The sequence below is a fragment of the Apodemus sylvaticus genome, chromosome 5 (assembly GCF_947179515.1).
Source record: "Apodemus sylvaticus chromosome 5, mApoSyl1.1, whole genome shotgun sequence".
In the NCBI taxonomy this organism is placed as follows: Eukaryota; Metazoa; Chordata; class Mammalia; order Rodentia; family Muridae; genus Apodemus; species Apodemus sylvaticus.
In genome coordinates this window covers 100,519,484-100,547,269 of record NC_067476.1, presented here as the reverse complement: position 1 = coordinate 100,547,269, position 27,786 = coordinate 100,519,484, and positions in this window count along the sequence as shown.

The window sequence follows — 27,786 nt, the reverse complement described above, 5'->3', positions numbered from 1 at the left end:
GCATTTCCTAGATATTTTGGGTCAGGAGCTTTTTGCATTTTTCATTTTCTTTGACTATTGTATCAATGCTTTCTATGGTATCTTCTGCATCTGAGATTCTCTCTTCTATCTCTTGTATTCTGCTGTTGATGCTTGGATCCATGACTCCTGAGTTCTTTCCTAGGTTTTCTATGTCTCCAGTTGTTTCCCTTTGTGATTTCATTATTGTTTCTACCTCCTTCTTTAGATCCTGGATGGCCTTTTCTAATTCCTTCACCTGTTTTGTTGTGTTTTCCCTTATTTCTTCAAGGGCTACTCCCTGTTTACTTGTGTTCTCCTGTATTTCTTTTTTCTTTTATTTTCTGTATTCTTTGTTTACATTCCAAATGCTTTCCCCTTTCCAGGTTCCCCCCTTCCCATAAGTCCCATATGCCCTCTTCCCTCCACCCGTTCCCCAATCACCCCCTCCCATTTCTCTGTCCTGGTACTCGCCTACAATGCTGGATCAAGCCTTTCCAGGACCAGGGACCTCTCCTTTCTTCTTCTTGGGAATCATTTGATACGTTAATTGTGTCTTGAGTATTCAGAGCTTTTGGGCTAATTAATATCCACTTATCAGTGACTACATTCCATGTGTATTCTTTTGTGATTGGGTTACCTCACTTAGGATGATATTTCCATTTCCAACCTAAAAATGTCATGAATTCATTGTTTTTAACTGCTGAGTAGTATTCCATTGTTCTTTAAGGCAGTTATTTATGTCCTTGAAGCCCTCCATGAAATCCTCCATCAGCATCATTACCTATGATTTTAAATCCAAATCTTTCTTTCCTGGTGTGTTGGGGTATCCAGGACTTGCTCTTGTGGGAGAATTGGGTTTGGATGGTGCCATATTGCCTGTTAGCAACGCTCCTACATTTGCCTTTTGCCATCTGGTTATCTCTGGGGTTAGTTGGTCCTGCTGTCACTGGCTGGTGCTTGCCCCTCCTGTGTGCCTACAGGCCTATCTCAGCAACTCTGGGTGACCTGCTTTCCCCTGGCACAAATTGCTGTGGTGCTGCTGAGTTCCTGGCTGCAGGTGGAGTCCTGATGGAGTGTGTCTCAAGAGATCCTCTACTTTGGTGATCCCTCCCTAACAATCTGTTACACAGTCACAGGAGCAAAGATGGCAGCTGAGGCCTACTCTCTCATAGTTGTATTTGGGTTTGTAGCTCTGTGGCCCTGATCAACTCAGGCTGTGCTGGTTGTCTCCTCTGTGCAACTGGGTGTATAGCTGGCTTCATGAGCCACTTGGAGATGGTGCGCTGTGGCAGAGGATGTACCAGGTCTGGAGGCAGAAACTGGAAGGCTCTTGCCAGAGGCTTCTGGACAGGATCCTCCGAAGGGCCGGTCTCACCTGTGCAGTCTGCCTCCTTCGCACTGGCTGTTGGGTGGATCCAGAGGTGATTTTCTATTGCACTTTCCATATAGTCCTTTCTTGACTTTCACATTTGCTAATGAGTGCTTTTCTTAGGTCCTATACTCTTTCTTTGTTCTAGTTTGCTTCTCTGTTGCTGTGATAAACAGCATGACCAAAAGCAAACTGGAGAAGGAAAGGGTTTCTTTAATTTGCAGGTTATAGTCCATTATTGATGGAAGTTAAGGCAGGACCTCAAGGTAAAAACCTGGAGGCAAGAAGTGGAGAAAAGGTCATTGAGGCATGCTCTCTCTGGCTTGATCAGTCCCATTTTCCCAGGGGTGGTACCACTCGCAGTGAGGTAAGCCCTCCAAAATCAATCACTAATCATGAAAATGTCCCCACAGACCTGCCCACAGGCCAGTCAGATGGAAACAGTTCCTCAATCAAGATTCTCTCCCCTCACATATGTCTAAGCTTTATTGTCAAGTTGGCAAAAATTAGCCAGCATAGTCCTCATGAGAAAAGATGACAGGATGCCCAGGTCATGGGATGGTCAACGCAGGATGACGCATTTGAGAGGCCTGAGTTTCTACACTTCAGGGCTCTCTGCTCATGCTAGCATGCTTGTGTTAGTTCTGTGGTGCAATCCCTGTTCCTGCCCTGCTCATGGCTTGAATGATATCTGCAGTAGAATGGTGCAACATTTGCCCTGCATAGACCACAGAGGAAGCCACTGCGCTCTGTGTGACGGCATCAGATGATGTAGAGAAAGTCAAGATCTCTGGTCCAAAGACTCATAATGGCAACTATCAAGAGGAAGGAGTTTTTTTTTTTTAATTTTAGTGTGGAAATTATTGGCTTTGTCAGTTGTAACCCTTTATCAAAGTAATTTGTGTTTTATTCAACACATTTAATTTTTATCCTTACTAGCAGGTGCTAATTGTACAAATGGATATGTTTTAGTGTGACAGTTTTATGTGTGCATATACCCTACCACCATCATGTCCACCAATTTATTTTTTGTCTCCTTTCTACAATTTCTGTTTCCTTTCCTTGGACACCTTCCTCCTTTCCAATAACCCTGCCATGCTTTCAAGTTCCCTCCCCTGTTTCTTTCTATATGTTGTTCATTTATGAAGTTTTGGAATTTGCACTCTTAGATACCAACATTAAAATTATCAACCTACATAAATAAACAAAAGTCAACTCTTGCTCAAACTCACAGCTGAAGTTAATCCTGTTTTCCCACTGAGTACAGTCAGTTCTATAAGACTCTGGCATGGCAGATCATACCTCTTTCCAGGTGGTATATCTGGAAATTATTTGCAATATAGCAATATATGGGTGTTGCCTCTCAAGTGCAGCCTACCTTGTTTGTTTAAACAAATTGAAATTTACTTTATTGTTTTATGTGTGTAAGAATTTGCCAGAATTGTTTTATGTGTGTAAGAGTTTAAGTCTATGTACCATGTGCATGCCCAAGGCCTGAGGATGCCAGAGGAGAGCATTACATTCTGTTTAACTAGAGCTGTAGTTTCCACCACGTGGATACTAGAAATCAAACCAAGTTCCTCTGGGGGAGAAGCCAGTGCTCTTAAATGTTGAGCCTTATCTCTATCATCCACATTGTACTTTAAAAATTATTTTAGTGATTCTTTGTGAATTTTGTGAAGCATTGTATTTTGAACATGTTCACTTCTTTGATCTCCTTTTACCACCATTTCAACACTCCAATCCCTTCATACCCAACTTTGAGATTGCTTCTTTTCTTTCTTCTCTCTTGATTAATTTCAGTTTATATTGTCCAGCAAGTCTTGGTATTTGGGTCTGCCTGGTGTGTATGGTGTGCAGTTACAACCCTTCCCTTTTTTAAAAAAGGTGTCTTTCTCTTTCCCAGCAGTCATCAACTAATAGCTCCTCGGCTATTGATGGGTTCTTTTCCCCCGTCATGCTGGTATGTTGTCTGTTGGTGCTTGTGCAGGTCTTGTGCATGCTGTCACAGTCACTGTGAGGTCTTACATACATCTGCCTTGCTGTGCTTGGAAAATACTCTTTCCTTGAGCTTTCCCCAAACCACTAGTTTGCAAACATTGCTCATCTTTAGCAACTGGAGGCATTTTAATGAAAAGAATATGCATGAAGCCTTGGGGGAAGGCTTTGTGTCTTCTCTGCTGAGCTCTTTTTTCCCTTCATGTGCAAACAGAGATTGGAGTTTTATGAACATCTGATACTGGATAAAGATTAAAAGCTCCATTTTTTAAAGCCAGGCCAAGTTGAGCTTGGTATAATTTAGCAATTGCCCAAAATCTCACAATGAATAGTGTTATAATTTGACCACAATTAGAAAGAATTTGGAAGTAAGCACAATTGGTATTTGATCTCACTATATCAGTGGAGAGCATTTTCAGATCTCAATTAAGCAAGAGATTATAATCTAATAAAATGCCAAGTTGTAGTTCATTCTATACAAATGTTATGTTTCTTTTAGGGGCTTCTTTAAGATAAACAAACAAACAAACAAACAAACAAACAAAACCTACCCACAAATATTACTCCTCAGTGGTAGAGACAGAATGATATACAATGTCACAAATATCCAGACAGCAACCAATGCTTATACTATGGAATGACAATACACCTCACCTAGGAATAAAATAGATGTTTTTATTGTCTGATATACTAATAGCCACTGGGATGATGACATTAGTTCTCATCCCTGAAACTTGCTTTCTCCATCTTTATGTACACAACAGCTATGGAGTAACTTTCAAAGAACTCATGGCTGTTGAGTCCCAGCAAAGAGACTTAGGTAGACTTGGATAAAGAGACTTCTTGATGTGTGAACCTGTAGGAGGGAATGATGTACAGTCAGAAAATTTAAGTTGTTTGATTCCAAATGTGACTGATACATTATGTGGAAGACAAACTTAGAGATAAAGTATTTGGTTAGAACTTGCTTTGGCATATTCCAAACCACAATTAAATAAATCGTTCCATGGGGAAGCAAAGCAACTTCTCCAGTTCTTAGTTGTGTGTGTGTGTGCACATGTTTGTGTGTTCACAGTTGTTTATGTGTGTGTGTGTGTATGTGTGTGTGTGTGTATGTATGTGTGTGTGTGTATGTGTGTGTGTGTGTGTGTGTGTGTAGGGAGTGTTGAGAAGAAATACCAGAGTTGGGGCGTGATGTCATGGAGAGAGAGAAGAAACTCCAGCTATTATTCAGTGCTTATTTGATCCTAACACTGAGCTATTGCAATGTCATTTTGATGGCTTTGGCATCTAATGTGGTCACCACCAGGTGAGCCTTTGAAAATGAGCAAGGGGTCCTGTCTATACCTGTATCTGGAGATACAGAAATGGCTTCTGTGATGGGAATACTAAGGAGTCTGATCTCCCCAGTAGTATGAGGGCTGGAGTAGAAAAAGCTTAACATGGGAGCTGAATGCCACTGACTGTCTGGCTTGCCTGTGCAGGGCATACAGACATGTGCAGGTTTTGTCTTCCTTCCTGTAGTATTTAAACAGTTTCCTGTATGGATTCTTTTTCTGGGAACTGTTCCTCCTCCTCCTTCTCCTCCTCCTCCTCCCTCTCCTCCTCCTTCTTCTTCTTTCTTTTCCTCCTCCTTTTTCTCCTCCTCTTCCTTCTTTCTAAGTTGAATATAATCATTCTGTTTCAAGAGCTTAAAGTTTGTTCCTCTTTTAATAAAATCTGACCCTTCTGTAAAAAGAGAAGGGCAGCTGTAGGAGTTCTCTGGTGGAGGTTTTCGGGTCACTTAAGTAGACTATCGTGTCATCTGAAAAATAGTGATAATTTGACTTCTTCCTTTCCAATTTGTATCCCCTTGACCTCCTTATGTTGTCTAATTCTCTAGCTAGAACTTCAAGTACTATATTGAAAAGATATGGAGAGGACAGCCTTGTCTAGTCCCTGATTTTAGTGGGATTGCTTCAAGTTTCTCTCCATTTAGTTTGATGTTGGCTACAGGTTTGCTGAATATTGCTTTAACGATGTTTAGGTATGGGCCTTGAATTCCTGTTCTTTCCAAGACTTTTAGCATGAAAGGATGCTGAATTTTGTCAAATGCTTTTTCTGCTTCTAATGAGATGATCATAGGGTTTTTTTTCTTTGAGTTTGTTTATGAAGTGATAGCATTGATGTATTTCCTTATATTGAACATCCCTGCATCCTTGGGATGAAGCCTACTTGATCATGGTGGATGATCGTTTTGATGTATTCTTGGATTTGGTTGGCAAAATTTTATTAAGTATTTTTGCATCAATATTCATAAGGGAAATTGGCCTGAAGTTCTCTTTCTTTGTTGGATCTTTGTGTGGTTTTGGTATCAGTGTAATTGTGGCTTCATAGAACAAGTTGGGTAGAGTTCCTTCTGTTTCTATTTTGTGGAATAGTTTGAAGAGTATTGGTGTAGTGGCTGGTTATAAAATCAACTCAAGCAAATCAGTTGCCTTCCTATACTCAAAGGATAAGCAGGCTGAGAAAGAAGTTAGGGAAATGACACCCTTCACAATAGCCACAAACAATATAAAGTATCTTAGTGTGACTCTAACCAAACAAGTGAAAGATCTATATGACAAGAATTTCAGGGCTCTGAAGAAGGAAATCGAAGAAGACCTCAGAAAATGGAAAAATCTGCCATGCTCGTGGATTGGCAGGATTAATATAGTTGAAATGGCCATCTTGCCAAAAGCGATCTACAGATTCAACGCAATCCCCATCAAAATAGCAACTCAGTTCTTCACCGAGTTAGATAAAGCAATTCTCAAATTCATCTGGAATAACAAAAAACCGAGGATAGCTAAAACTATTCTCAACAACAAAAGAAATTCTGGGGCAATCAGTATCCCTGACTTCAAGCAATACTACAGAGCAATAGTGTTAAAAACTGCATGGTATTGGCACAGTGACAGACAAGTGGACCAAGGGAATAGAATTGAAGATCTAGAAATGAATCCACACACCTATGGTCACTTGACCTTTGACAAAGGAGCCAAAAACATCCAGTGGAAAAAACATAGCCTTTTCAACAAATGGTGCTGGTTCAGTTGGAGGTCAGCATGCAGAAGAATGTGAATTGATCCATTCTTATCTCCATGTACTAAACTTCACTCCAAGTGGATCAAGGACCTCCATGTAAAACCAGACAAACTGAAACTAATAAATAAGAAACTGGGGAAGACCCTTGAGGACATGGGCACAGGGGAAAAGTTCCTGAACAGAGCACCAATAGCTTATGCTCTAAGATCAAGAATTGACAAATGGGACCTCATAAAATTACAAAGTTCCTGTAAGGCAAAGGACACTATTAAAACGGCAACCATCAAATTGGGAAAGGATATTCACCAACCCTACATCTGACAGAGGACTAATATCCAATATATACAAAGAACTCAAGAAGTTAGACCCTGGGGAACCAAATAACCCTATTAAAATATGGGGTACAGATCTAAACAAAGAATTTTCACCTGAAGAAATTTGGATGGCTGAGAGGCACCTTAAGAAGTGCTCAATATCATTAGTCATTAGGGAAATGCAAATCAAAACAACCTTGAGATTTCACCTTACACCAGTCAGAATGGCTAAGGTCAAAAACTCAGGAGACAGCAGGTGTTGGCGAGGATGTGGAGAAAGAGGAACACTCCTCCACTGCTGGTGGGGCTGTAAGATGGTACAACCACTTTGAAAATCAGTCTTGCGGTTCCTCAGAAAACTGGACATGACACTTCCGGAGGACCCTGTTATACCTCTTCTGGGCATATACCCAAAGGATTCCCTGGCATGTAATAAGGATACATGCTCCATTATGTTCATAGCCTTATTTATAATAGCCAGAATCTGGAAAGAACCCAGATGTCCCTCAAAGGAGGAATGGATACAGAAAATGTGGTATATTTACACAATAGAATACTACTCAGCAATTAGAAACAATGAATGCACAAAATTTTTAGGCAAATGGTTTGATATGGAAAATATCATCCTAAGTGAGGTAATCCAATCACAAAAGAATACACATGGAATGCAATCTCTGATAAGTGGATATTAATTAGCCCAGAAGCTCTGAATACCCACACAAATCGCATAACAAACAACTCCCATGAAGAAGTATGGAGAGGGTCCTGATCCTGGAAAGGATTGATCTAGCATTGGAGGGGAATATAAGGACAGAGAAAAAGGAGGGAGGTGATTGGAGAATGGATGGAGAGAAGAAGGTTTATGGGACATATGGGGAGGGGGGATCTGGGAAAGGGGAAATCATTTGGAATGTAAACAAAGAATATAGAAAATAAAAATATTTATAAAAAAATAAATAAAAAGAAAAAAAAGAGAAGGGCAGAGTACAAACCTCAGCTCTCTAGCACTGTGATGTCTTACATTTAATCATAGCATCTCTCCCTTCCAGCTAAGTTGGACAATTTCAGGGCATGCAGCTAACAATCAACTGTGTGACATCACATTTGTTAATATTACATATGCTTATTTATTCTGTGTGTTTTGTTGAAAATAATCTTTTCTTACAATATATTGTGATCACACTTATCTCCTCCCAGAACTTCCCCATTTTCCCACCATCCAGCTCCATGCCATTTTTCTTTTTCTTTTTTTCTTTTTTTTATTCGATACATTCTTTAAAAAAATAAAAAACCAGGCAAACAAACAAACAAACAAACCAGAATTTAAAAACAATCAGAGACGAATCATGAGAAACGCACACACACACACACACACACACACATACACTCACACACCACTAAAAATACAAAATTGGAAAACATATACAAGCAAAAGACTGCTAAGGTGAAAAATGCCCAAACAAAGCAAAATGAGAAAAAAAATCTTTGAAATTACCACTGTTTTATGTTGGTCATCTACTGCTGAGCATGGGGTCTCCTTTAAGCATGGCTAATGTTCCCAGTGAGACTTCATTGGAGAGGGATGTTTTCTTTTGTAATCAGTTGTCAGTTGAAGATAGCTTCTTAGTAAGCAATGCGAGCTCTTGTCCACATCCCCACATCAACTCTGGACCATCTGTCTTAGACATGTACAGGTCCTGTGCATGCTGTCACAGTAAATTTACAGAGAGTCCATGTGTGCGTCAGTCCTGCTGTGTCTGGAACACACTCTTTCCTTGGTGTCATCCATCCCCATTGGCTCTTACAATCCTTCTGCCTCCTCTCCAACATCTCTCTTAGATAAACCACACAATACTCTTTGTTTTGTCTTTTGAGCTTGGCTTTGATTTGAAAGAGTAGAGGCTAGGTCTCACTAGCATGCTTTCTTAACCAAGTAAGGAAATGCACTTTGGCAAATAAATGTTCCCATGTGGACAGTGAGCTGTGATATTTGAAATTACATCCTAAACTTTAAGACACATGCGGCACAGCCAAATCCACTGGAAACAGTGAAAGTCATGAAGTCTGCACAGCTGTTTGACACAGTTCCAGCAAGGCTGTGCTGAATGTAGTGATAGATGTTATTCTGTCTCTCGCTTTTAGGTTGTGGTCTCTGCACATTGCATTCTTGGGGACTTTCTGCATTATGATTCATTTTTTGTCTTTTCCTGAGAAAATTGTGTCTGAGTCTTTTGAGGAAAGTTGTAAACTTACTATCCCTCCTGCTTTTAGGAAATAACTTTATCTGGCTCTATTGGGGACTCTTCCTTATTCCCTTGGGATTGTGATAAGCACACTTAAGCACTAAGCTAGGAATTTGTAAACAAGCCCATGACTCCAGGAATCTTCTTGGGGTATCCACCCCTAAGCAAACTCAAACAGTATAATTGGTACAGGGTAAACAGTTGACAAACTCTGATTGTCTGACTGGCCTTATTAGTAACAGATTCAAGGCCTCTTTTAACAATACACTTAGAGCTTTCTAAAAATATAATATAAAGATAGGAAACATACAGGGTACATGTACCTGGAGATATAGAGCTTGGTAAATAAGATAAATTGACTAAAATAACCTTTCCCTACTTTATAGCATAGATGATGGTCTTAGAGTTTTATTGTGGTGAAGAGACACCATGACCGAGGCAACTCTTATAACGGCAAACATTTATTTGGGGCTGGCTCACGGTTTCAGAGGCCTGTTCCATTTTCATCGTGGCAGAAAGCATGGCAGCATGTATGCAGAAATGGGGCTGGAGAAGGAGCTGAGAGTTCTACACCTTCATCTGCAGGCAGCAGAAGTGGATTGAATTTCACAGTGGGCCAAGCTTGAGGTATATATAACTCCAAAATCTGCCCCCACAGTGAAATACTTCCTTCAACGAGGCCACACCTCCTAATAGTGCCACTTTCTATATGCTAAGTGCTCAAACACATGAATCTATGGGGGTCAAACCTATTTAAATCACCACATTCCACACCCTGTCCCTCATAGGCTTATAGTCATATGTAATGCAGGATGGAGATTTCAATAACCCCTTCTTCTTCTTCTTGCTGCTTGTTGGGGCTGGAACATGGCCCCTTTGTTCAATTACATCTTCATCAACTTTCTATTTCCCATAGTTTACTTCATTGCCTATGCTTGGCTGTCCTGGAACTTGTTCTGTAGACCAGGTTGGCCAAAACTCTGAGATCCGCATGCCTCTGTCCCCTAAGTATTGAGATTAAGGGTGTGTACTACCATGCCTGGACTTAAGCTTTTCCTTCAAGATCTCTATTAAAGGTGTGTGTCAATCAACATCAAAAGTCTGTGTCATCTCACCTCACATCCCACATCAAGATCTGGATCAAAAGCTTGTGTCTTCCAATCACAAGATCTGGATCAAAGGCATGTTGTCTTTCTGCTTCAAGATCCAGATCACAGGTGTGCCCTTCATTTCTGGATCATGGTTCATTCCAGATATAGTCAAGTCGACAACTAAGAATAGGCATCAAAATAATGAAATTATACAGTAAAAAGAGTCAGGCCTGAGTGTTTGCTATTCATTAAAAGACATCTTCTGTTTGTCTGGAGTGCTTTAAAACTGCAAATACTGCCAGCCTAAAGCAGGCTGTTATATAATATATGTGTTTAGATTCTTATTTGGAGTTATTGGCTGAAAATAAAATCAAATCCATTCTATCTGTACTTTCTAATTACTGAATTCGTAACTCCAGACATAATGGAAATTAAACACATGTCCAGAAACAAAATGATCTAATCTGTACTTCTTGGATAATCATTAGTCTGCCTTTGTTCTTTGAAACCTGTATAAATAAAGAATGTATAAAGTGACCTGGTAGGTAGTCAGTCAGAGCTGCAAGATTATTCCCTTGACCCCTACATCTGACTTCCTCCTCCTTTGATGACTCCTTATCTCCTCTCAGGTCACCCTGTCAATGGCCAAGGAAGCTCTCATTCCATCCCTGGAACAAATGTAAGACTTTAAAAAAGGCTTGCTAAGATTTCAATAGAGCATTCATTTATCAAAGGGCCACTTCTGTGCAAGGTGAGCAACTGACTGTTCCTTGTGGCCTCAGTGTGCTGAGAAGATGGGCGTTTTGCTTATAACCTAGACTGGGGCTAGTACGGCAGAGTAATCCCATAGACCAGATGCAGTGATATGGGTCATGATAAGTCATCTTGTATCCGTGGGTGATAATTTCATTCTTAGAGTTACAGAAAGTATATCCTTGCCATGGAAAGGGAAGCAGGTTCATTCATCTATTCAGTCAACCAATATTGAATAAACATTTGAAGCATTCCATTTCATGTATTCATTGCATGTGGTTCTGAGTTATATAATACCTTAAAGTATTTCAGCAGGAAGAAGGTGATGGAATTATCTAAGGTTATAAGGCTAGGAGTGGAGAAACTGATTATGATGAAGGCAAAGCTGAGTTGGGTGATAAAGTTCTGACACATCACACAATATGGCTAAACTTGGTTGTCAACCAGAGACACACCTGGGAAGAGGGAACCTGAATTAAGGAATTGCCTCCATCAGGTTGGCTTGTGAGACTGAATGTGGATGCATTTTCTTGAATGTTAATTGATGTAGGAGAGCTCAGCATATTATGGGCAGCGTTGTGTCTACAAAGGTCATCCTGGGTTTTAAGAAAGGTAATTGGGAGAACCAGGGACAGCAAGCCCATAATCAGCGCTCCTCCATGTTCTCTGCTTCAGTCCCTGCCTCCAGGTTTCTGCCTTGAGTTCTTGCCCTCCTTCCCCTAGATGATGGACTGCAACCTGAAAGCCAAACAGATCCTTCCCTTCTCAAGTTGCTTTTGATTAAGATTTTAGCCCAGTGTGAGAAAACATACTAAGGCTGCTAGGTAAACAAAAGACAAGCCTGACAAGGGTGGTTGACTGTGGCCAAGAGTTTTAACTCTTCTAATTACCTAGAAGGCTTGAGACAAAAACTCAACAGATAACATCTGTATTTCAGGAAGGTGATCTGGCTGTCTGTGGAGTGTCCAGAAAGGGAGGAAAGGAGACTATGGGGATGACAGAAGTGAGGCTATGGTGACAGTCATGGCCGGAGGCTTCATGGCGGCATCGGTATGCCTTGACATTAATACGTTCATTTGTCTGGAGTTGTCAGGAGAGATTCTGTGACGCTGGCAAAGCTGCACCTTTTGTGGACATTTTATCTGTATTAAGACAAGGGCTTTAAAGGTTTGGCACTTACTTCTCCATGCCAACTGGGGTGTTGTTAAGTTTGGCATGGATGTTGATAGTGTATGCAATGCCATGTGTTTCCTTAGGGCTTAGCAGTCTGTGAAGTTAGAGGCATCGGAGTCTATGAGTTTAGGCTTATAGAGCAGGCAATGAAGGTTTGCTTATTCATCAACTTTCTGATTACTCACATTCTCGTATTCATTATTCATTTGCTTTCTTCACTTAGTGTGCCATGCTGTTGGAAATGTGATGCCTGTTAAGCAATGCCAGGGTGACTCAGCAAACCAGGAGTCCTCACACTAAGGACACACTCCTCTCTGGCAGGGACATGTCCCTGTGAGCATCCCATGCTCTCCAGGTAGAGTGCCCTTGTTTTATCTGTGTGCTGGCTGTCACTGCTAATGAGATGAGTCAAGCAGCAAAGCTCATGCTCACATGACATGCAGCTCTTCAAACAGATGGCCAGGATGTCACAGGAAATTGAATGTCACAAGCACTCTGTGCCTGTGGTCATGTGGTTGTTTATGGTGGTGCAACAGTCTTTCTTACCTTCTTGTAGTCTATCAGAAATACCAAACAGTAGGAAGACCAAAGGGATTATTCTCAGTCAGACCACATGAATCTCTAGAACCTTGGACATACTATTAAAGCTCTGAGTACAATTTACTCATTCAAGAGGGGAGGAGAATTTTATTATCTTAATTAGTATAATTTCAAAATTCTCATGGGCACTAAATGTAGTGGTGCCTACTCTAGGAACCATGCAACTGTTAGTTTCCTTCCCCATTTTAACCACGTAATATCTAGAATGCCCAGTGTCACCCTGGCCCCAGAGCCTTCTGTGGTAATGAATGTCACCAACTGGTTTGGTGTAAGGTAGGAATTTCACTTATCTGTACTACTTATTCATTTGAGGACTCAAGTAGCTGAGTTTTCAGTAGGAGGAAGAGGTAGAGTATCCTGTACTCTAAGCTCTGAGAGTCTCTGGCTGTAACTCTTGGTCACTGTCACTCTCTAACAGATGCACGAGTAAATACAGTAGAATTTTCAAACAGTTAATGAGTGAGCTCTTTGTATATAAACATATTAGTGCCTCCTTTAACTCTTTGATCATTGTTTGTCATATCCTCAGGGCCATAATTCCATGAATGTATGAATTATCAATTCCATTATGCCTAAACTGGCTTTTTTTTCTGATTTTAAACGGTGCTTTGGGTTCCATTACATCTATGGTGTCTCCTCTATGTTGACTTTGAGGACCAAGGGTTAGTTATAGGTTTATAAACTATAAAGCATAGTGATAATTTTTATCATATATCTGAGAATTTCTCAGTTCTACTATATCAACCTTTAGTAGTGATCAAGATTCAAGGTTAACCTGGGTTACATAAAGAAGCCCTGTCTTAATAAACCATCTGTGTCTGTCTGTCTGTCTGCCTGCCTGTCTATCATTTATCTGTCTCTATCTAATCTATCTATCTATCTTCTATCTATCTATCTATCTATCTATCTATCTATCTATCTATCTATCTATCATCTATCTTTCTATTTATCTATCCCAATGCATAGGTCAAGATCAAATGATCATATCAAAATAAGGATTGATTTTAAATAGTATTTAGACATTATCTGTCTTGATTCTATATTTACTTAGTCTGAGAAGTTTGTATAGAAGAGGCATACATTTCTTGGTATATGTGTGGAGTTCAAAGAAAAACCTTCAGGGAGTCTGTCCTACCATGTGGGCTCTGGGTATTGAACTTAGGTTGTCAGGCTGTGCCTTTGCTCACTGAGTCATCTTCCTACTTCAGAATTTGTCTTGACAGAGAACTTGGATCCTTCAAGCTTGCTTTCAGCTGTATCTGTTCATCTTTTTGTAGGTTTATATTTTTCAAATCCTACTTTAGTAAGTGTACTTAAATGCTTTAACCTCCCTTCAAACCCAGAACCTGTCAGAGGTAGTGGAAAGGAAAGGTTAATAGAGCAAAGAAGGACATGGAGCTCTTTAGAAATAGTTCTTTGGGGCATATCCAATCTGCATTGTCAGGATATCAGTAGTTCAGTTCACATAAATCTGCAGTAGTAGCTTGATCCACTCAGAAACACCATTCACAAACCAGCAATGGTAATTCAGTCCTGAAGAAACTGCAAGGCTCTGCCAATTGGTCTGAGTCTGGGGAAGTGTCAAGTAGCCACTAGAACACTACCAGAAGTTCTTTGGTGCATTTTTTCTCTATGAAGTCACTAAAAAATGATGACCATTAAAGAGTGGCAAGGTGTACCAATACCACATTGTGTCGTCCACTGTCTGTTGGGTTATATTTATACCTTTTCCAGACATCATGTGTTCTTTCAAGTGTCTGCTCCAGCAGAACATCACATGTCTTTTTTTCTAGGCTACTTCCAGAAAACATACCATGTATCTATCTGTTCTCAGCAAAATATCCTCCCACATGTCTGCTTTAGCAAAAACATCTTCTCATGAGAAAGTTTCCAGAAAAACATCACATGACACAACTGCATCTCCAAAGAAACTAGAAATCTCCACTCCACCTTTCACACCTGCAGTGCTCACTTTCAGGCCATCCATTTTTATCTCTTTTGTCATCTTTCTGCTGCCCAGTTGTCAGCCACACGAGAGCAGGTGCTACTCCATGAAAATCTCCTTCACGTCTCTGCCTTTGGAATTCTGTTCAGTGATCCCTTGAGCAAACATTCTTATATGATTTTGAGGGTCCACTCTTCTTATTGTACTGAATGAGATGTAGAGTCCTCAACTAGAAATGATCTTATGGACTTTTCTTTCTCTTCTGCTTGTAGGGTACAATCTTGAGACCTAAAGAAACTCATGGTTTTCCTGAAGTTACATAGCTAGTTAATAACACAATCAAAAATTGAGATCTTAACTCCCAGACAAATGTGCTTTATATTATGTATCTTTCCTAAAATACCAGTTAGGCCTTTATAATGGGCTAGACACTGGAATATAGTTGAACTATAAATATTCAGGACAAGCACATATACCTACCATGCCATATGCATAACACTTGCTTAAACCACTTATATTTTTAAAATATCCTGCTTAATATTATTAAGTAATGCTCAATGTTCATGTATTTTCAAGAATTATATTTTCTCTTCTAATCATTCTACTATCTCCAATACACATGTCTTCTTTATCCTATCTGCCTGGCTTGACTTCCAGGTGGAGAGTGTCCTCCTGCCAGAGAGCCTAGCCATCTTCTTACTGAGGCTCCCATTGTCAGCAGTGCTGGGACCTCTTCCCACTTGTTTATCTGAGTGCTTATGTTGAGTTGCTTCACCATGATCCCTTGTGTTGCCAGGAAGAGTCTCAAGAGACTTGAACTTCAGGTCCTGAACTCATTTACCCGTAGTCTGTACTCACAAATTCACCTTGGGAAAACACTGTAAGATATGACTCACTAATGTTAAGGGTTACAAAAGTGTGTGATTTGAACAAACTACCCAACCTTACATTTCTCTCTTATGGAGGCCTGCAACTAACCTCATTCTCAGCTACCTCAAAGCATACCCGAGAACTCCCACTAAATACTCGAATGAAATTTGTTGAGGGAACATGAAAAAAATATCCTTTCTCTCTTTCTTCTATTGGCTGTAGGAGCACAGATGTGAGAGTTAGAAATACTGATCACTAGAGAGTTCTTTCTAAAGGTAAGAGTGGATCACATGTCTCCATTTCACAAGCAAGCACCCGAAGGACTGCATTACACAATACAAGCAAAGCCTATGGCCCTTTCAACACTTCCTCTTCTGGTGCATTTGTGTGTCTCAGTCCCCCTCAGCACATTGTCACACCAGATTAGAAAAAAAAAACAAAAACAAAAACAATGGTGATGGAGTTCTGTGTGCCACAAGATCAGATATTGACCAATAACCAAAAACATCAGCAAATTTCAGGTCACTTGAGTCTAATTCGAGAGCCCATTATGTTGTTGAAAATAGAGGTTTTTAAATTTATTATTAAAATCACTAGAAGGGAAAAGGAAATGCCCATGACTTGGCAAACATTTTAAGATCTGTGCTTTCTTTTAGTGAACCAAAAATGAATACTGATGCAAGTAGAGGGTATGTTGTTACCTGGCTCCCCCTTTTTCTTCTGGAAAGATCCAGATTTATAATAATGTCCTCTGCCATAGGCACTAATTAAACTTGGGCTTTGGTCATATTTTTCCTTATGACTTTTCCACCATTTTCCCAATCCCACACTCACATTCTATGATATGTCAGGTAGGGTTCAATATGCTGGGCAAAGTTTAAATGTGTTTCTCCTAGTACAGGAGACAAAGATTGTACTTCTCAAAAGACTTCATGCAATTGGCAAAGGTTTTCCTGATGAAGTACAAGAGGAGAAAGAATGAATGAAATCAAAATGGAATTATAATAACAGATTCTGTATTTATTAAAGAGATTTTAGTTTGTAGAACTGTAGGCTATCAAGTTGGGAATATTAGATAAAATTCATACATTTTTAGAAAACAGTGCATGAGATTGACTCTGGATAAATACGTTGAATAATTCCAAATCTATTAAAGGATTCAGAGTAATTACCAGGAGTAGTCTTTTTATAAAAACAAAATTAAAACAAAAAAGAAAAAACAAAAAAAAACTTTATGGGCTGAAGAACCACTCAGAGCTAAAGTGCTTGCCAAGTAAGAGGGCCCAAGTTCATGTCACCAGAGCCCATGAAAATGATGGATGGCTATGCTGATTTACCTGTAATTCCAGTCTTGGAAATTGGGGACAGGAGATCTCCAAAGCAAGCTGGTTCTGACCATTGACATTTTTGTAAGCTCTAAAGCTAACAAAATAAGCTTTGGTTATAAGACCCTGCCTCAAAGAATAAGGTGGTAGAGCAGTGGAAAAAGATTTCCAATCTCCTTCTCAGGTTCCACCCTCCACATATGCACCTAAGTATATGTACAGATTACCTACCTACCTACCTACCTATACACACACACACACACACACACACTCAGGTATACCTGTATGCATTTGAGTATGCACACACACTTGTGCAGATATCACATACACATACACAAAAGGAGAAGGCAAAAAGAGAGAAAACCTTATCCTCAAAAATTTTAGAAATAAATTCCACCACATATCCAAAGGACAGATGTTGGGGATTGGTTCTAATTTTCAAGCGATAAAACACAGGGAATATTTTTATTTCATTTCATGAATTAAATACAAGTTTGATTCCCAGAACATCCAGGTACAGATGACAAATGAATTATCATGCAGAATGTCTACTTATTTGAGAAGATAAAAAAGGTTATATTAAAAAATTAGTGATGGCTGCCTGTCCTGTTCCTTCTGCTGTGGTAGACCCCTGCCATTTCTGCCACAGGGAAGGCCCCATCTCCTGATACTTTCTAGAGAACCAGCAGCATGTAGTGCATTCAGTAAGAGCCACCCCCACCTCTGGAGGTCCAGAGCCGCTGGCTAGGCCTCACTACCCAGCAACCACCAAAATCCTACCCTCCCTCCAGAATACTACTCCCCTTTTGTTTCCTCTACCCTAAACCAAACAAAGACCAATCAAGGAAAGAGAATTCAGACTGATCTCCCTTATGAACATCGATGCAAAAATACTCAATAAAATTCTGGCCAACTGAATCCAAGAATGTATCAAAATGATAGTTCACCACAATCAAGTAGGCTTCATTCCATGGATGCAGGGATGGTTCACTATATGGAAATCTATCAATGAAATCCACTACATAAACAAACTCAAGGAAAAAAACACATGGTCATTTCATTAGATGCTGAAAAAGCTTTTACAAAATCCAGAATCCCTTCAAGATAAAAATCTTGGAAAGATCGGGAATCCAAGGCCCATACCTAAACTTAGTGTAAGCAATATATGGCAAACCAGTAGCCAATATCAATCTAAATGGAGAGAAACTTGAAGCAATCCCACTAAAATCGGGGACCAGACAAGGTTGCCCACTCTCTCCCTATCTATTCAATATAGTGCTTGAAGTCCTAGCCAGAGAAGACAACAAAAGGAGGTCAAAGGTATACAAATTGGAAGGGAAGAAGTCAAAATGTCACTATTTGCAGATGATATGATTGTATACTTAAGGGACCCCAAAAATTTCACCAGAGAACTCCTAAAGCTGATAAAAAAAACTTTAGCAAAGTGGCTGGATATAAAATTAACTCAAACAAATCAGTACCTTTCCTCTACTCAAAGAATAAACAAGCTCAGAAAGGAATTAGAGAAATGACACCCTTCACAGTAGTCACAAATAATATTACATACCTTGGTATGACTCTAACCTAGCAAGTTAAAAATCTGTATGGCAAGAACTTCAAGCCTCTGAAGAAAGAAATCGAAGAAGGTCTCAGAAGACGGAAAGATCTCCCATGCTCATGGATTGGCAGGATTAATATAGTAAAAGTAGCTATCTTGCCAAAAGGAACCTACAGATTCAATGACATCACCATCAAAATTCTAAATCAATTCTTCATAGATCTAGAAAGAGCAATTCTCAAGTTCATCTGGAATAACAAAAAACCCAGGGTAGCAAAAACTATTCTTCACAACAAAAGATCTCCTGGGGGAATCACTATCCCTGACTTCAAGCTCTACTACAGAGCAATAGTGATTAAAAACTGTCTGATATTGATGTGGAGACAGGCAGGAAGATCAATGGAATAGAACTGAAGACCCAGAAAAGAACCCACATACCTACGGTCACTTGATATTTGACAAAGGACCTAAAAAATCCCAGTGGAAAAAAGACAGCATTGTTAACAAATGGTGCTGGATCAACTGGAGGCCAGCATGCAGAAAAATGCAAATAGACCCATTTTTATCTCCTTGTACAAAGCTCAAGTCCAAGTGGATTAAGCATCTACACATAAAACCAAACACATTGAAGTTTATAGAGGAGAAAGTGGGGAAGAACCTTGAACACATGAGCGCAGGGGAAAATTTCCTGAACAGAACACTGATGGCTTATGCTCTAAGAACAAGAATCAACAAATGGGACCTCATAAAACTGCAAAGCTTCTATAAGGCAAAGGACATGGTCAATAGGACAAAACAGCAACCAACAAACTGGGAAAAGATCTTTACCAATCCTACATTGGATAGAGGGCTAATATCCAATGTATACAAAGAACTCAAGAAGTTAGACTCCAGGGAGTCAAAAAACCCTATTAAAAATGGGGTGCAGAGCTAAACAGGGAATTCTCAACTGAGGAAACGCGAATGGCTCTGAAATACTTAAAGAAATGTTCAGCATTCTTAATTATCAGGGAAATTCAAATCAAAATAACACTGAGATTCTACCTCATACTGGTCAGAATGGCTAAAATGAAAAACTCAGGGGACAGCAGATGCTAGAGAGGATATGGGGAAAGAAGAACACTTCTTCATTGTTGATGGGATTACAGGCTGGTGAAACGACTCTGGAAATCAGTTTGGCAGTTCCTCAGAAAATTAGATATAGTACTACCTGAGGACCCAGCTATACCACTCCTGGCATATGCCCAGAAGTTGCTCCAACATGTAATAAGGACACATGCTCCACTAAGTTCATAGAGACCTTATTTATAACAGCCAGAAGCTGGAAAAAAACCAGATGTCCTTCAGTGGAGGAATGGATACAGAAATTGTATATATACACAGTGGAGTACTATTCAACTATTAAAAACAATGAATTCATGAATTTCTTAGGCAAATGGATGGAACTAGAAAGTGTCATCTTGGGTGAGGTAACCCAGTCACAAAGGAACACACATGGTATGCACTTACTGATAAGTAGTTGTTAGCCCAAAAGCTCAAAATAAACAAGTTACAATTCATAGACCATAGGAAACTCAAGAAGAAGGAGGACTGAAGTGGGGGTGCTTTGGTTCCTCTGAGAAAGGGAACAAAATACTCACAGAAGCAATAATGGAGACAAAGTGTGGAGCAGAGACTGAAGGAAAGGCCACCCAGAGACTTCCCTACCTGGGGATCCATCCTATAAATAGTCACCAAACCCCTACACTATTATAGTCGATAAGAAGTGCATACTAAAAGGAGCCTGTTATGGTTGTCTCTGGATGGTCCCTGCCATAATCTTACACATACAGAGGCAGATGCTAGCAGCCAACCATTTGACTGGGCATGGGGTCCCCAATGGAGGAGTTGGAGGGCAGACTAGCAGAGCTGAAGAGGTTTGCAGCCCCATGGGAAGAACAATGAGGTCAGCCAACTAGATGCCCTAGGACTCCCAGGGACTAAACCATCAATCAAGGGTACACATGGTTCCAGCCAAAAATGTGGCAGAGGAATGCCTTGTTGGGCATCAGTGGGAAGAGAGGTCCTTGCTCCTGTGATGGCTCAATAGATGCCCCAACAAAGCTAAATTGAGTGAGGGGAGTTTGGAATGGGTTGAGTGAAGGAGCATACACTTGGAGGCAGGGGGTGGGAGGAACATTTGGGGATTTTCTGAGAGGGGGGAAACCGGGAAAGATTTTAGAACTTGAAATGTAAATGAAGATTATATTCAATAAAAAAATTAGTGACTAGAATCCAGCAATACATTAACAATAAATAATGAATTATTTTTATCTAAGCTGGATGCTTTATGAGATATAGATAAGTCAAACACTTTTAAAAACATGAATGCTGGAGCACATACATGGTTCATCTGCCAGCCAGACTGTCATGGAGCCTGTGTCCTATGTGGAGATCAGCAGAAGGAGTGACATCTTCCCTGCCTGCCTGGACAGAAAAGCAGCACCAGGTACTGAGATATCCTGAGTTTAAGATCTCTGGGGCCGCAAACCACCAGGGGTCTGCCTGCTCCCAGGACCTGAGCACATAGGTGGTTCATCTGCCAGCCAGCCTGTCATGGGGCTTGTGTCCTACACGGGGGTCAGCAGAGGGAGTGACCCCCCCCACCGCCATCTTTGCTGCCTGCTGGGGAAGAAAAGCAGCACCAGGTACTGAGATATCCAGAGGTTAAGATCTCTGGAGCGCAAACCCCAGGGGTCTGCCTGTGCCCAGGACCTGAGCACATAGGCGGTTCATCTACCAGTCAACCTGTCGTGGAGCCTGTGTCCTATGTGGGGATCAGCAGAGGGAGTGACTCTTGCTGCTATCTTTGCTCCATGACAGAGCAGTCAGGGGGCACCTGGTTCACTGAGACAACCCAAGTATAACATTGCTTGGGGCAAGACTCAGCAGGGTTCCAACTGGCACAAAAGCAGAAGGCAATCTGGGCCAGAGGAAACCCAGTCATCCAGTGCTGCAGAAATAGCCTTAAAAGTCCACAGGAGGTTGAAGCACCAGCCAGTGACAATAAGACCATCTAACATCAGTGAGGACTAGATGGCTAAAGGCAAATGTAGGAACGTTACTAACAGAAACCAAGGCATTATGGCAGCATCTGAACCCAATTCTCCAACAACAGCAAGTCCTGGATACCCCAACACACCAGAAAAACAAGAGTTGGATTTAAAATCACTGGTCATGGTGCTGTTAGAGGAACACATAAAGGACATAAATAAATCTCTTAAAGAAATTCAGGAGAAAAAAGAACAAAAGCTAGAAGCCCTTACAAGGGAAGCACAAAAATCACTTAAAGAAATTCAGGAGAATATGGGTCAAAAGATAGTAGCCAATAAGGAGAAAATGCAAAAATCACTTAAAGAAATACAGGAGAACTTTGATCAACAGGCAGAAGTCATGAAAGAGGAAACACAAAAATCTCTCAAAGAATTACAGGAAAACACAAATAAGCAAGTGAAGGAACTGAACAAAAACATCCAGGATCTAAAATCAGAAGTAGAAACAACTAAGAAATCGCAAAGGGAGACAACTTTGGAGATAGAAAACCTTGGGAAGAAATCAGGGACCATAGATGCAAATATCAACAACAGAACACAAAAGATAGAAGAAAGAATCTCAGATGCCGAAGATACCATAGAAACCATGGACTCAACAGCCAAGGAAAATGCAAAGTGCAAAAAGCTTGTAACCCAAAACATCCAGGAAATCCAGGACACAATGAGAAAGCCAAACCTAAGAATCATAGGCATCGATGAGAGTGAAGATTTACAACTTAAAGGGCCAGCAAATATCTTCAACAAAATTATGGAAGAAAACTTCCCCAACTTAAAGAGAGAGATGTCCATGAATATACAAGAAGCCTATAGAACTCCAAACAGACTGGACCAGAACAGAAATACCTCACATCACATAATAATCAAAACCCCAAATGTACTAAACAAAGAAAGAATACTAAAGGCAGTAAGAGAAAACGGCCAAGTAACATATAAAGAAGACCTATCAGAATTACACCAGACTTCTCACCAGAGACCATGAAAGCTAGAAGATCCTGGGCAGATCTCATGCAGACTCTAAGAGAACACAAATGCCAGCCAAGATTAATATACCCAGTGAAACTCTCAATCACAATAGATGGAGAAACCAAGATAGTCCATGACAAAACCAAATTTACACAATATCTTTCCATAAACCCAGCCCTACAAAGGATAATAGGGGGAAAACACCAATACAAGGAGGGAAACTATACACTGGAAAAAGCAGGTAATAACCTTCTTTTATCAAACACAAAAGAAGATGACCACACAAGTATAAAATTAACATCAAAAATGATAAGAAGCAATAATCACTACTCCATAATATCTCTTAACCTCAGTGGACTCAATTCCCCAATAAAAAGACATAGACTAACAGGCTGGATACATAAACAGGACCCTATATTTTGCTGCATACAGGAAACACACCACAGTGTCAAAGACAAAAACTACCTTATAGTAAAAGGCTGGAAGACAATTCTACAAGCAAATGGTCTCAGGAAGTAAGCAGGAGTTGCCATTCTAATATCAGATAAAATTGACTCTCAACCTAATGTCATCAAAAGAGACATGGAAGGACACTTCTTGTTGGTCAAAGGAAAAATCCACCAAGAAGAATGCTCAATCCTGAACATCTATGCTCCAAATGCAAGGGCACCCTCATTCATAAAAGAAACTTTACTAAAGCTCAAAGCATACATTGCACCTAACACAATAGTTGTGGGTGACTTCAACACCCCACTCTCCTCAGTGGACCAATCAGGAAAACAGAAACTAAACAGGGACACAGTGAAACTAATTGAAGCTTTGGACCAATTGGATTATATATATATATATATATATATAGAGAGAGAGAGAGAGAGAGAACTTTTCATCCCAAAGCAAAGGAATATAACTTTTTCTCAGCACCTCATGGTACCTTCTCCAAAATTGATCATATAGTTTGTCACAAGACAGACCTCAACAAATATAAGAAGATTGAAATAATCGCATGCCTCCTATCAGATCACTATGGAGTAAAAGTGGTCTTTAATAACAACAAAAATAAAAGGAATCCCACATACACATGGAAACTGAACAACACTCTACTGGTCAAGGAAGAAATAAAGAAAGAAATCAAAGATTTTTTATAATTTAACAAAAATGAAGGCACAACATACCTAAATTTATGGAGCACAATGAAAGCAGAGCTAAGAGGAAAACTCATAGCTTTGAGTGCCTCCAAAAAGAAATTGGAGAGAGCATACACTAGAAGCTTAACACCACAACTGAAAGCCCTGGAACAAAAAAGAAGCTAATTCACCCAGGAGGAGAAGAAGACAGGAAATCATCAAACTCAGGGCTCAAATCAATCAAGTAGAAACTAAGAGAACTGTACAAAGAATCAACAAAACCAGTAGCTGGTTCTTTGAAAAAATCAACAAGATAGATAAACCCTTAGCTAGACTGACCAAAAGGCACAGAGATAGTATCCAAATTAACAAAATTAGAAGTGAAAAGGGAGATATAACAACAGAAACTGAGGAAATTCAAAAAATTATCAGATCCTACTACAAAAGCCTTTACTCAACACAACTGGAGAATCTGGATGAAATGGACAATTTCTTAGACATATACCAAATGCCAAAATTAAATCAGCATCAAATAGATCATCTAAAAAAGTCCCACAACCCCTAAAGAAATAGAAGGGATCATAGAAAGTCTTCCAACCAAAAAAAAAAGCACAGGACCAGATGGCTTCAGTGCAGAATTCTATCAGACCTTCAAAGAAGACTTAACACCAATACTCTTCAAACTTTTCCACCAAATAGAAACAGAAGGAACACTACCCAACTCATTCTATGAAGCCACAATTATGCTGATACCAAAATAACACAAAGATCCAACAAAGAAAGAGAATTTCAGGCCAATATCCCTTATGAATATTGATGCAAAAATACTCAATAAAATTCTTGCCCACCAAATCCAAGAACACATCAAAATGATCATCCACCATGATCAAGTAGGCATCATCGCAGGGATGCAGGGATGGTTCAATATACGGAAATCCATCAATGCTATCCACTGCATAAACAAACTCAAAGAAAAAACCCCATGATCATTTCATTAGATGCTGAAAAAGCATTTGATAAAATTCAGCATCCTTTCATGCTAAAAGTCTTGGAAAGAACAGGAATTCAAGGCCCATACCTAAACATAGTAAAAGCAATATACAGCAAACAGGTAGCCAACATCAAACTAAATAGAGAGAAACTTGAAGCAATCCCACTAAAATCAGGGACTAGACAGGGCTGCCCCCTCTCTCCATATCTTTTCAATATAGTACTTGAAGTTCTAGCTAGAGCAGTTGGACAACATAAGGAAGTCAAAGTGATACAAATTGGAAAGAAAGAAGTCAAACTATCACTATTTGTAGATGATATGATAGTATACTTACGTGACCCAAAAACTCTACTAGAGAACTTCAGCAAAGTGGCTGGTTACAAAATCAACTCAAGAAAATCAGTAGCCTTTCTATATGCAAAGGATAAGCAGACTGAGAAAGAAATTAGAGAAACGACACCCTTCACAGTAGCCACAAACAGCATAAAGTATCGTGGGGTGACTGTAACCAAACAAGTGAATGACCTATACGACAAGAACTTCAGATCTCTGAAGAAGGAAATTGAAGAAGACCTCAGAAAATGGAAAAATCTGCCATGCTCGTGGATCGGCAGGATTAATATAGTTAAAATGGCCATCTTGCCAAAAGCAATCTACAGATTCAACGCAATACCCATCAAAATCCCAACCCAGTTCTTCATAGAGTTAGAAAGAGCAATTCTCAAATTCATCTGGAATAACAAAAAACCCAGGATAGCTAAAACTATTCTCAACAGTAAAAGAACTTCTGGGGGGAATCAGTATCCTAGACCTCAAACAGTACTAGACAGCAATAGTGGTAAAAACTGCATGGTATTTGTACAATGTCAGGCAAGTGGATCAATGGAATAGTATTGAAGATCCAGAAATGAACCCACACACCTATGGTCACTTGATCTTCGACAAAGGTGCTGAAAACATCCAGTGGAAAAAAGATAGCCTTTTCAACAAATGGTGTTGGTTCAATTGGAGGTCAGCATGCAGAAGAATGCGAATTGATCCATTCTTATCTCCTTGTGCTAAGCTCAAGTCCAAGTGGATCAAGAACCTCTACATAAAACCTGACACACTGAAACTAATAGAAAAGAAACTGGGGAAGACCCTTGAGGACATGGGCACAGGGGAAAAGTTCCTGAACAGAACACCAATAGCTTATGCTCTAAGATCAAGCATTGACAAATGGGACCTCATAAAATTACTGAGTTTCTGTAAGGCAAAGGACACTGTCAAAAGGACAAAACGTCAACCAACAGATTGGGAAATGATCTTTACCAACCCTAAATCCGACAGAGGGCTAATATCTAATATACACAAAGAACTCAAAAAGGTAGACCCCAGAGAACCAAATAACCCTATTAACAAGTGGGGTACAGAGCTAAACAAAGAATTTTTACATGAAGAACTTCGGATGGCTGAGAAGCACCTTAAAAAATGTTCAACATCCTTAATCATTAGGAAAATGCAAATCAAAACAACCCTGAGATTTCACCTCACACCAGTCAGAATGGCTAAGGTTAAAAACTCAGGAGACAGCAGGTGTTGGTGAGGATGTGGAGAAAGAGGAACACTCCTCCACTGCTGGTGGGATTGCAAGATGGTACAACCACTTTGGAAATAAGTCTGGCAGTTTCTCAGAAATCTGGGCATGACACTTCTGGAGGATGCTGCAATACCACTCCTGGGCATATACCCAGAGGATTCCCTGGCATGCAATAAGGACTCATGTTCCACTATGTTCATAGCAGCCCTATTTGTAATATCCAGAAGCTGGAAAGAACCCAGGTATCCCTCAATGGATGAATGGATAAAAAAATGTGGCATATTTATACAATGGAATACTATTCAGCCATTAGAAACAATGAATTCATGAAATTCTTACACAAATGGATGGACCTGGAGAACATTATACTAAATGAGGCAACCCAGTCTCAAAAGATCAATCATGGTATGCACTCACTGATAAGTGGATATTAGCCTAGAAACTTGGAATACCCAAGGCATAATCCACATGTTAAAACAAATGAATAAATCACACATCTCACTCAACATAAGCAATTATGGTTGAGAATGTAATGTCTTAAACCTCAAAATAACCTAGAGTAAACATAGGACAGAATGGCAAAATACTTACAATATTATTCTTGTTAAAAACTAGAACAAGAATAAAAAACATCTGCGATCAAGGCTTTCATTCAAAAAGTCAAACAACAAAGGGCAAGGGAAGGTGTAAGAATTTTAAGATGCAGGGAAAATTTGTAATTTGCTGAAGACATCAAATTTTGTATAAAATTAAATGCATGTTTGTTTCTTAGGCAACTTAAGGTCCTGAGATGCTCAGTGGTATCTTAGTTGAAGGGATGGTTAAGGGTTAGTGCATGTTGGATCTTTAGCAGTTATCAGGCTCAGTGTAAGGTTGTTTATGTTAAACAATAGTAATAATAATAACTGTCATTCTACCAGTTGTCAAGTTTGTTATCTTCCCTGCCGAGAACGGGACAAATTATTACAGTTAGTTTCTCTAATCCTCACACAACATTCAAAGCATCATCGTTCAAGATAGCGTTACAGAACCTGGGATTCCGAAGGCACTACTGCTGTCATAGGGATACAACTGGAATGTTACTTAGGGTCTTTTGGACTCAGCCCAGGAAGTTTGCAGCAGCTTGCCTAAAGTATCATCTTATGTTCTGTTCCCCCCACCAACCCCCACAGGGTTGCTCTGTGTAGCCCTGGTTGTCCTGGAACTCACTCTGTAGACCAGGCTGGCCTCGAACTCAGACATCTGCCTGACTCTGCCTCCCAAGTGCGGAGGGGGGGGGCGGGGAGGGGGAATTAAAGGCGTGTGCCACCAACGCCAGGCTTCTTTCTGTTGCTGTCTTAATTGCTAAGTAAACAGAGTGTTTCACTTGGAAGTTAAGTCAGAAATTTATGTCATAAAAGGAGTAACAATGATTAAAACCTGGAATTCAGAGCCTTCAGAACAGTTACCAATATTCCCAGAGCTTCTGGTCTCTTGTTTTCCTCTTGAATCTAAAAGTGACTTTCCAAGAAATTTGTGTTGTTCAGACACCAGAGAGAAGTAGAGACACTGGTAGGAATTTATTATCTTGGAGTTTCTGGAGGACATTCAGGACCAAAGTGTTATCCATTTGGTTTCTCTGAGGACTATGTCCTTGGTTTGCTGGTGACTATCTTCTTGCCATGCCTTCATACAACCATCTTTCAACCAACCTTCAGTCTGTGTGTGTCTTTGTAAGAGGATGCCAGGCATA